This window comes from Gossypium hirsutum, chromosome A02, assembly GCF_007990345.1.
Source record: "Gossypium hirsutum isolate 1008001.06 chromosome A02, Gossypium_hirsutum_v2.1, whole genome shotgun sequence".
Classification (NCBI taxonomy): Eukaryota; Viridiplantae; Streptophyta; class Magnoliopsida; order Malvales; family Malvaceae; genus Gossypium; species Gossypium hirsutum.
Window position 1 is genome coordinate 73,668,453 of NC_053425.1, and position 11,053 is coordinate 73,679,505.

At 32.3% G+C, this 11,053-nt stretch overlaps 1 non-coding gene across 1 annotated transcript; it reads right to left on the bottom strand.

Annotated features, from left to right (window-relative positions):
- Positions 1-774: 774 nt before the first annotated feature.
- LOC121216365 (small nucleolar RNA R71) lies at positions 775-880 on the bottom strand. Its single transcript, XR_005912552.1, has one exon. It is a non-coding gene; the product is annotated as a small nucleolar RNA R71 (small nucleolar RNA).
- Positions 881-11,053: the final 10,173 nt, after the last annotated feature.

The following is an 11,053-nucleotide window of genomic DNA, read 5'->3' on the forward strand; positions in this document are numbered from 1 at the left end:
CGTACCTATACTATTAGTTAATAGGTGCACTTACCTTTTTCGAATTTTTAGTTAGTTTGCGACTACAGTCGTTTTTGGTGCCGTTGCCAATGACTAAAATATTAGAAAAACTTTATTTCTATTAATTTACCCATTTTTTATTTTAATATTTTTTTGTTTTCAATTTAATTTTTATATCCTAATTTTTCATCTATTTGCTTCTGGCAGGTTCTTTTGGTTTATGACTAGAGGAAATCCATCGGATCCATTACTTTTTTACAATGTGATTGAAAAGACTACTCGCAGAAATTGTGGAGAGGTTAAGGAAGCAAGGAAAATCAACAAAATTTGATAGGCGATCAAGAGGAAAAGGCTATTATTGTGGAGATAGGTGATAATCAAAATAATTAGCTACCTCCTGCAACTCCTGCTCCTCGTACTATGTATGGTTATGCTAAGCCCACTCTGATAGGGACTAAATCAAGTATTGTAAGACCTACCATTGCTGCAAACAATTTCGAGCTAAAGTCGAAGATAATTCAGATGGTACAACAATATGTACCATTTGATGATTTATAAGATGAAAATCCAAATACTCATTTGACTAACTTTCTAGAGATTTGTGATACATTCAAGATCAATGATGTTTTTGATGATGCCATACACTTACGGTTGTTCTCATTTCTTTGAGAAGCAAGGAAAAAAAAGGTTGAATTCACTTCCATAAGGTTCTATCACGACTTGGGATCAAATGACTAAAAAGTTTTTGTTGAAGTACTTTCCACCAACCAAAATAGTTAAGAAACGACATCTTTTACTTTGTTCAATTTGATATGGAGACATTATATGATGCATGGGACAGATTTAAAGATCTTTTGAGAAGGTAACCTTATCATGAGTTACCTTTGTGGTTACAGGTTCTAGCCTTTTACAACGATTTGAATCCCTTAACTAGGTAATTAATTGATGCAACAGCTGGTGGAACATTGAATAATAAAACACCCGAGGAAGCTCAATAGTTTATTGAAGAAATAGTAGTGAATAACTATCAATGGTAAGTCATGAGAACAAAACTGATGAAAGTAACTGATGAAAGTAACTAGTGTTTTTAATATAGATGCAGTTGCTATGTTGGTAAGCTAAACGGAAGCATTAAATAAAAATTTTGATGGTTTGCATTTTTCTAAGCAGGTAAATCCAGTGATGCAATGCGATATGAATAGGCAGAGATAATTAATCTAAAATATTTACCCTTCAAGCCTAACATAGAGCATGAGCAAGTCTACTTTTTGGGTAATAATTCTAAACCTCAAAGTAACCCTTATAACAATACTTATAATGCAGGTTGGAGGAACCATCCAAATATCTCTTGGGGTTGTCAAGGAAATCAAATGTCACAACTCCCTCAGGGTTTTCGGCGGCTATTTCAGTAAGAGAAGAAGCTAGAACTTGAGGAGATGTTGGCTATATTTATTTCGATGTCAGAAACTCGAATTCAAAATACTGAAAAATTAGTAAGCATCAATTTAAGGGCTCAAAAATCAAATTGGACAACTTGCCAAACTTATTTCAGAAAGACCACAATGGAGCTTACCTAGCAACATTAAAACTAACCCAAAAGAGCAAATCCACGCAATCACTGTTCGAAATGTGGAAGGGTTAGTTATGCCTAAAAAGAATCTGAAGATACAAGCTATTGAGAAAAGTGATGAGATTGAGGAAAAAAAGAAGGAGCAAAAGTCACTAATTAGAGAATACAAACCACAAATCATATATCCGGCAGCATGAAAGAGAGACAGCACAAAAAATAATATGGTAAATTTCTTGAACTTCTAAAAAAATTGCATATTAACTTACCTTTTGTTGAAACCCTTTCGTATATGCCACAATATGTGAAATTTTTAAAGAAGCTATTAAAAAAGAAAAGGAAGTTAGGTGACTTGTCGACTGTAGAACTCAATGCAGTTTGCTTTGCCATTCTCCAAAACAAACTACCCAACAAACTTAAAGATCCAGGGAGTTTTACTATTCCTTGTCTTATTGGTAGTTTAAATGTTTAAAAAGCTTTGACTGATTTGGGGGCTAGTATAAATGTCATGCCTTATAAGTTCAAACAACTTAGTCTTGGTGAACTCAAACCCACTAGGATGAGTATTCATTTAGCGGATAGATCAATTAGATATCCTAGGGGTATTATTGAGGATGTATTTGTGAAAGTCAATAAATTTATATTCCCTATTAATTTTATTGTACTGAACATGGATGAGGATATTGAGGTACCTATGATCTTAGGTTGACCCTTTTTAGCAATTGCTAGAACTATTATTCATGTAGGTACCTGCGAACTTTTGCTTCGTGTAGGTGATAAATAGATTTCTCTTCAAGCATATGATTTTGTGATGGTCCCTAGTGAGCGAAATGATACTAATTGTTCTATTAATGTTAGTAATCATGTTACTCAATGTTCTTTGTATGAAACCCCTCATGAAAACATGATGGAGTCATATTTTATTCAAAGTGAGAGAACTCGAAGGACAAGTGAAGAGCGAATGGTGCAACCCGATGAACTAGATGAATGACAAATGAAGGTCGACAAGAAACCAAGAAGGCAAAAAAAAGAAACAAATTATCGCTATGATGTGCATGTGAAAATGATGAACCAATTCAAAATTGGGGACAAAGTACTGTTAGACAAATCAGATCCATGAATTTTTCCTTCAGAATTTAAGTCAAAAAGGTGTAACCCATTTATGGTAAAAACCATTTTTTTCATACGATACAACTGAGGTAACACATTCTGAATTCGGCATGTTCATGGTAAATAGTACTCGTCTCAAACCCTATTTTGGTGGTAAAATTGATATCGAGAAAGAGGAGCTTCGACTCCAAGATCCGCCTTAGCCATGAGCTTACATAAGGAAGTCGAGCTTAGACTCTAAACAAACGCTTCTCGGGTGGCTACCCGAGTGTTTTTATGTTATTTATTTATTTTACTTTCTTGAAAAAAAAACTTTCATTCATTATCATTTTTTTTAAAAAATTTGAAGAAAAAAATTCAAAAAAACTACATTCTTTTTTATTTTTACTACTAAACATTTTTTTAAAAAAATAAAAAATTCATTCATTCATTATCACTTGTTTTTTAAAAAAAATTGGAAAAAAATTAAAAAAAATTGGGGTCACATGGCTTAGGGTGAGTAACACGGCCTGGGGTGAGTAACATAGTCATGTGAGGCATATGGCTTGAAAACATGGGCGTGTCTCAGGCCATGTGAATATTAGAGCTAATTTTGTCAATTTAATTTGCCCCACACAGGCATAGAAAGTTACATAAGTTAGGGACTTGATTGTTTGAGACACAGGCCTATCACACGGGTACGTGTGAGACCGTATGTCCCACATGGTCTTGCATACGGGAGTGAGAGAAGTGAAGGGTGATCAGACACGGCCTAGTCATGGTCGTGTGTGACATACGGCCTGGTCGTGTGGCCCAACACGGGCCAATTACACAATTGTGTCCTTTATTAAATCTAAGGTTTAAAAAAATCATTCTTATTACCCATTCAGTCACCAATCCTCACAACCCCAAAATCCTAGTCGCCTTCGCGCTAGTCTAGCCATCTTCACCCATTTCTCTCCACCCTCGACAGCCTCTCTCGTTGTTGATCTCCTTCTTTATTTCCCCTCGCCACCAGTCTCCCATTTCTTCCTTTCATCTTCTCTTGTACTTTTCTCACCTTTTCTGTCTATCCGTCACCGGCCCGACCACAATTAGGCCCCCCATAGCCTTACTGAATTTTCCTCTCATCCTTTCCTATTTAACTCGCACCACCGTTTCCCCCCATTTTCCCCACCGCATGCAAATCTTTCCCCCTAGGAGTATCTTCCCCCGATCTCCTTTTTTTCCCCACCTCTATTCGACAATCGTTAGTCTCCCACCATCACGCAAGGTGAGTGGGTCGATATATAGGCTGGGACGCCCATCAGACTGTGGGCTTATTCGCACTGGTTCATTCTCTTTTTGCTGAAACTCCATGGGAACATTCTTTACAATCGTGGAGTCGATATATATTGTGCTCTCTTTGGAGTTTTGCTCTACTTTTTTCTGCAGACAATGCTACCGTCATGAGATGATCCACGAGCTATATCATTCCATCTTGGGGGTATCGCTCGGCACTTTAGTATTGCAGGTTTTTGTGTCGTTCTTGGCCTATACTCTGATGATTTCTTAGTAGCAATTGAGCTCTCCTCCCTCCCTCGACATATCCATTATGTAGCCTTTCTCTGTTGGTTGGAGATCACTGAGGTTGTCGTTCCATATAACCCAAGCCCATCCAAGGCTCGATGCCATCCTCCAACCGTGCAATACATTCACGCTATTCTAGCTCATACTTTAGCTGGCCAGGAGGAGAGTACGAGTGTCGTAGGCACTTTAGATGCATATTTCTTATGGATCATGCATAGGCAGCATCCATTAATCTAGCCCATTTTGTAGCCTGGTATTGCCTTAATCAGAATGAGCGATCACGGAATGGACCTCTCTGTATGGGTACATATATCACATGGTTGGTTCTTCACTTCGGTTTCCTCGATACCCTTAAACAGATTGGTACTCTTATTTTGGTTAGGGATATGGCACTATAGGGTTTAAACATTATGAGACACATGAGGATGGTTGCTCGTTGGCCTAGGTCTTTCGATGATCAGTATGTGTCGCTACGACCGACTCAACAGCAAGAAGATGATGAGCATCTCAATGATGATCCCCCACGACCACCATGAACGATTCCCACTCCTCCTCCAAGCCACTCTATTGTTGCACCTACACATTCGATCACACTCGACGGTATTTATCGTACTCAGCAATAGCAGTCACCACGGCTGGATACCATTGAGGCATATTTGCAACAGATCTGCCAACATTTCCATATCTCTCCACCCGATCATACGCCTCACGATCCCAACATCTCGCATGATGCCGATCCATGACCTGATTTATTTTTTTGCTTTATTTATTTTATTTTTTGTTGTACTTTTATTTTTATTTGTGAGACTTCTTTATTTTATTTTTATTTTGAACTATGCTATTATTTTTATTATTTTGATGGCTGTTTTTATTCGAGTTTGTAATCTCTTTCTCTTCCTTTTTATTTGTGTTTATCTTCTTATTAGTTTGCTCAGAAACATGCACTACATTTAGATTTTCCTACAATGTCGGTTTTTACTATTCTGGCGATTTTATCCAAATTTAGGGCAGTTTCAATTCTTTACCTCTCTTTTCATATTGTGCTTATTATGTGCTTATATTTGTTTGTACATTGAGGACAGTGTACATCTTAAGTGTAGGGAGATTGTTTATATACTTATACGATAAAATCCATGAATTGTTGTTTGTTTTAAGTAATTTTCTCATAGTTATTATTAAAGTTAATTTTTTTAAATTTAGAGTTTTTATTGATTTCCTTTTGGAATAATTTGTGGATGTTTATGTATTGGTTGATTTATATGTTAAGACACGAGAGAGTCAAGCATGATAAGTTGTTTTCAAAAATTATTATTTTATGTTGTCTTCTTAAATTGAATTATTATCTTGAAAATTTGAAATTGCAAGTTTGACGTCAAAGCCATAATTTTTTGTGAGCTTTTGAGCCTATAGATCATATATTTTATTTCATGTTTATTTTATTTCTAGTTGAGAGTATGTTGACTTGATTTGTTATTCTAGAACTTACTTCGATTAAGCACAGAGAGACCACATTATTGATTTGATATATTGAGAAGATAAAGGCAGTTAGGATTTAACTCATTTAACCTATAAAAAGCTTACCTATTGAGTTAATCCTTAGTAAACCCCTTTCATCCTAACACATTTTTTTTCTAACCCGTTAATGTTAACCCATAACCCATATGTATGTTGTAAATTATTCTTGTTATTGACTCCCTTTTTTTTATCGAGATTTGATTTAATTAGTTTCCTAACTATGTTTCATTTTTTTAATTGTTGAATTTTATTTTTGTTCCTCAAAAAAAAGGAAAAAATGAAAAAGAAAAAATAAATTATTGAGCTTGAATAGTTAGTTTGTAATTTCTCTTAATTCAGCAATTGATTCTTTTTCTAGTTTGGTAACTTATTAATTCAATCTCGATTATAACTAACTTTTTTAGCTTTACCCATACCCTTAACCTAAGCCCCATTACAACCTTTTAAAGACCTCTTGATTAGTGTGTCATCTCATTTTCTAGTGGTGTAGATTTGATTTTCAAACAAGCATATGGTAATGACATTTCTCATTTGATTGTTGAGTCCATAGTTCATGAACATTAAACACTTTGAGTGCTTTGAGTGATTTTTAATGAGGATGTCAATTCTTGTTGATTTTGAATTTAAGGTAATTATTTAGATAAGAGGAGACTTATATTATTGTGCTTTAAAAATTTCAGCTTCAATTGCTTGAATCTTTAGTGTCCTTTTTTATTGAGTTTCCAATGCATGATTATTTTCGAATCACCTTCGAACATTATTGATGAAAATGATAAATTGAGAAAGTTAACTTGAATGTGGGTTGAGAATTTTGCTCGATGACAAGCAAACGCTTAAATTTAGGGATATTTGATAAATATCAAAACATGTTTTAGCCTCATTCTTAATGCGTTTTGAGATGATTATTCAATTTAAAATGGTGTATTAAATTCATGTTTCTATACTTAGGAGAACATTTAAGAGCAAAATGAGCAAAAAAACGAGTGAAAATCAAAAAATCGGAGTAAGTTTTAAGAGCCACACGGGCTAGACATACGACTATGTGAGCCATACGGCCATGTGGCAGACAGTATGGATTTCACGAACTGTACTCCAGAAATGTGGACAAACACAATTTATAGGTTTTTCGAGCATTCTAAGATCCAGATATACCAAATATAAGAATAAGGGAGTAAGCTGTTAGAGAATATTGAAAAAACAACTCGAAAAATACCATTGAAGTCGACTCAGAAACAAATTTCCATCAAGATTGAAGATCTCCTTTTGATTTCTTTGAAATTTATTATGATTTTCTTTATTTCTTGTGGTTATATTATCTTTGAGATATTTTTATTTGCGATTATGAACTAATATTATAAATACCTAGGGAAGATGAACCTTATGATGAATTTTGTCTTTTTCTTTATGTTTTACACAATAAATACTTGGATGTTGTTCTCAATTATGTGTACTTAATTCTTAATTTAATATTTTCCAACCATTAATCCATTGTTATTATGCTTAAATCAGAGGAGGAATACACCGTATTTTAAAGTAGATCTAACATAATTGAGTGGAGTTGCATGCAATCCTAGGAATAAGATGACATAAATCTACAGGATTAGAGTCAAATCTAATAGAGGAATCCATAAATATAGTTAATGCGACAGTAGAGATTTTAATTATAAAGAAATCTCAATTAATCAACCTAGAGTTAGTTGCTCTTACTCTCGAAAAAAATATTAGCATAATTTAGGGATTTCTACGGATCAATATACTAAGTGAAAAAATTGTCTAATTCAGATTGATAACGACAGACGAAATTTAGGTGGATTCCTTCCGGGTATTATTTTGCTTCTTGGCTGTTAATCATTTGTTTTCTTGATATAATACCCTGAAAATTTTTACCGCAAGATATTATCCTTAATACAGTAAAAAAAGGGAAATAAAGTGACAAGAAGAGGAAAATTGAGTTATGTCATTGGAAAGTATATTATGACATATTGATTCAAGAAATGACTCAATTGTAAAAGTAAGAAAAGTTTTGTGGCCAAAGAGTAAATACTCAAAATTTGAGAAATTAAATTGTAAATATGAAAAAGTTGAAAGAATAATAGTGAAAATATTTTAAGGGTGGAATGATCTAGAAACCAAAGAATATTGATGAATAAGGACCAAATTGAATAGGTGAAGAATTATGAGGGACTAAACTACAATTTTACCAAATTAAATGAAGACTCAAGAATGGAATTTTAAAAGATCACAAAGGGTAAAATGGTCAATTGGAAGAGAGAGAAATTTAGAAAGTAATGATGATGTTGGTGATATTTTATAGTTATTTAATTAGATAATTATTATTTATTTAATATTTTAATAAGATATTTTATTATTTTATTATTTTTTTAGTCTATATATATATGTGTATGTGGAAAAAATATATATACACCATTCATCTTTCTCCATGCATTTCACGTGAGAAGAAAAGAGAAGAAAGAAAGTTTTACTTTCTTTACAATTCAGTCCTTCCACCAAAAATTTACTCTTTTCACCTAAAAATTAAAAGAATTTTCATAGCTACCAAGAGAGAAAAATGTTAAGGAGACTAAGTGGAGTTGGAATATCAAGTTGGATTCAAGAAATAGAAGCTGGAGAAGAGAGAAAAATCAAGTTAAAGATTAAAATCAATGGGACAAGGTAAGAATTTTAAGATTTCAATATATTTTAAGTAGAGTTTCTCATGTAAGGTAATATCAAAAGTATGAAAATGATGTTAAGGTAGAGTTTTCTTATATAAGAATCCATGTTCTTGATATATTAGTGAAGGGAAATGAGAGAAAATAATGGGAAATATGGTAGGGAATGGAAATAAGAGTGTTCTAAACTTGGTAATCAATATGTTGCACTAAAGTAGTTTTGGACAATAGCAATAGGCTAACTTTGAAAAATCACCAAAAATGGTAGAAATTAAATTAGAAGCTGAGTGAGATATGGAATTAAAACTTATTGAGTCTATTTTTATATAAAAGAAATAGAGAAAGTAAAGAAATTTTGTATTTTGAGATATTTATATTTTTGTGAGACTGGTCCAGAATGATTTCGAGATCCTCTGTTCTGACTTAGAAAAATCATTAAAAATTATATAAAAATAATTTTGGAACATAATTTATATGGTTAGATTCCTTGATGAGTTTATTTTTATAAGTAACAAATGATAACATCATTTGAATTCTGTTTAAAGAGATAATTAAACTTTAGTGAAGAGTGGTTAGAACTGTCAAATAGCAAAATAGGGGAGACTTTAATGAATAAACTGTACTAATTGGCTTAACCAAAAATTCTGAAAATTTTATAGTAAGAAGATATGTGAGTCTAGTTTCAGATAAAATTAAAGGATCTTAATTTGGAGTTCTGTAGCTCAAGATATAAATAATTTAGTGACTATGACTCAAATGGACAACTTTGAATATACATATAAGTAAATAGTGAAATTATAGATAATGTTACTTATAAGCATATTATATAAATTAAGGATGTGGAATGGAGAGGAGGAGAAAAATATGTATGAATATTCAACTAGTATAGCTAATGTGCATGTTTTAGGCTCAGAGACTAAATTGAATAAAAGTAAAATTTTATGGGTAATTTTGTAAAAATGTTAGAAATGACCAATTTGCATGAAGTAAATTATTTTATTATTTAAAATTGCAAAATTGAATAAAATTATTAATTTAGTTCAAGAACGGAGAAAAACATGTTTTAAGGATTAAATTGAAAAGTGTTAAAATTATAAAAAAATTCTGATATTTTATAGAATACATAGATTGTTATCAATTTGTATGAGAATAACGACTGGAAATAAGAATTAAATTGCAAGAATTTTATTTTTAAATGCATCAAATATCGATATAATGAATTACCTTATTTATGTTTATGAAAAAATGGCTAAAGAATGATATTTATCATGATATGTTGATACAAAAAAATTAAGTATACTGAGAAGAGTAATAAATTCAAGTAAAACATTTCGAGAAAAATAAGTATGTTTAAGGGACAATATGATTTATTTTAATTGGTTCCAAATATGAACGTTAGATGAAATAAAATATCTAGTAAATAAATTGGTAACTCCGGTAATACTCCGTAACTCTATTCCGGTGACGGATTCGGGTTAAGGGCGTTACACCTGATTTGTCCTTTGTCGTATTCTTTAATTAATCAATTTAGTGAATTTTAGTTTTAATCAATTACTCCAATTTGTTGGTTAAATAATAGAAAGACAGTAATTACTAATACTTTTAATCTCCGTGGGAATTATATTTGTGCTCACCATAACTATACTATTAATTAATAGGTGCATTTGCCTTTGTTGAATTTTTAGTTAGTTTATAACTGTAATCATAAATTATCGATGTTATATTGTTCTTAATTATCTAATTTGATTTTAGATGCATAAAAATTTTTAAAATTTCGCGACCCAACCCCATCATGTTTTTTCCAACAGTTTGGACCTCGTGAGCTCATACCATTAAGATGACACTTTGGCATGGACAAAATAACTACCATGCATTCATCACTTATAATCATTGCACTAACATGAAATCTCATACCTTAGTAGGTTATTCGGTTTCTAAGGAGTATGAAGTGAATAAGGAGACAACATATGACAACTGTGGAATGACTAGAGATGCCTTATTTTAAAGCCCATGAAGATTGAAATAGGGCAACTCCCTCTTTTAGCCCGTACTTTCAGTTATCTTCCTTCTTCCTCCTAAACTCCAATTCCTTTGTAGAACACAAATTTCAATTATCTTCACCTACCTACGGCTCATTACCTACTGGGTAAACTGTCATTAACCAATATCATCCCAACCTTGTATCAACAATTTCCTTTACTAAATGGTGCAACACGAAAAGATAGTAACAACATATGAAAATTTTATAATGACTAAGGTGAATTGGAGATATTATAATTTAGGGTTACTATGTAGTTTGCTCCTTAAACTTGTTCAAAATTAATTAGTTGGTACATAAACTTTTTTTAAACTAGTTGGTACGCAAAGTTGTATTTACTATGTAGTTTGCTCCTTAAACTTGTTCAAAATTAATTAGTTGGTACATAAACTTTTTTTAAACTAGTTGGTACGCGAAGTTGTATTCTGTCAACACTTCAGTACCTTTGAACTAACACGCTAATTCATACCTACATGGAACTAACAACCAATTACAAGGCGAAATGTGACAGACATAAATCAAAATAAAAATATTTAAATATACAAGAAGTACATAAAAATATAACTTTTTTTTTCACATCAAGAATGAATCCAAACAAATTGG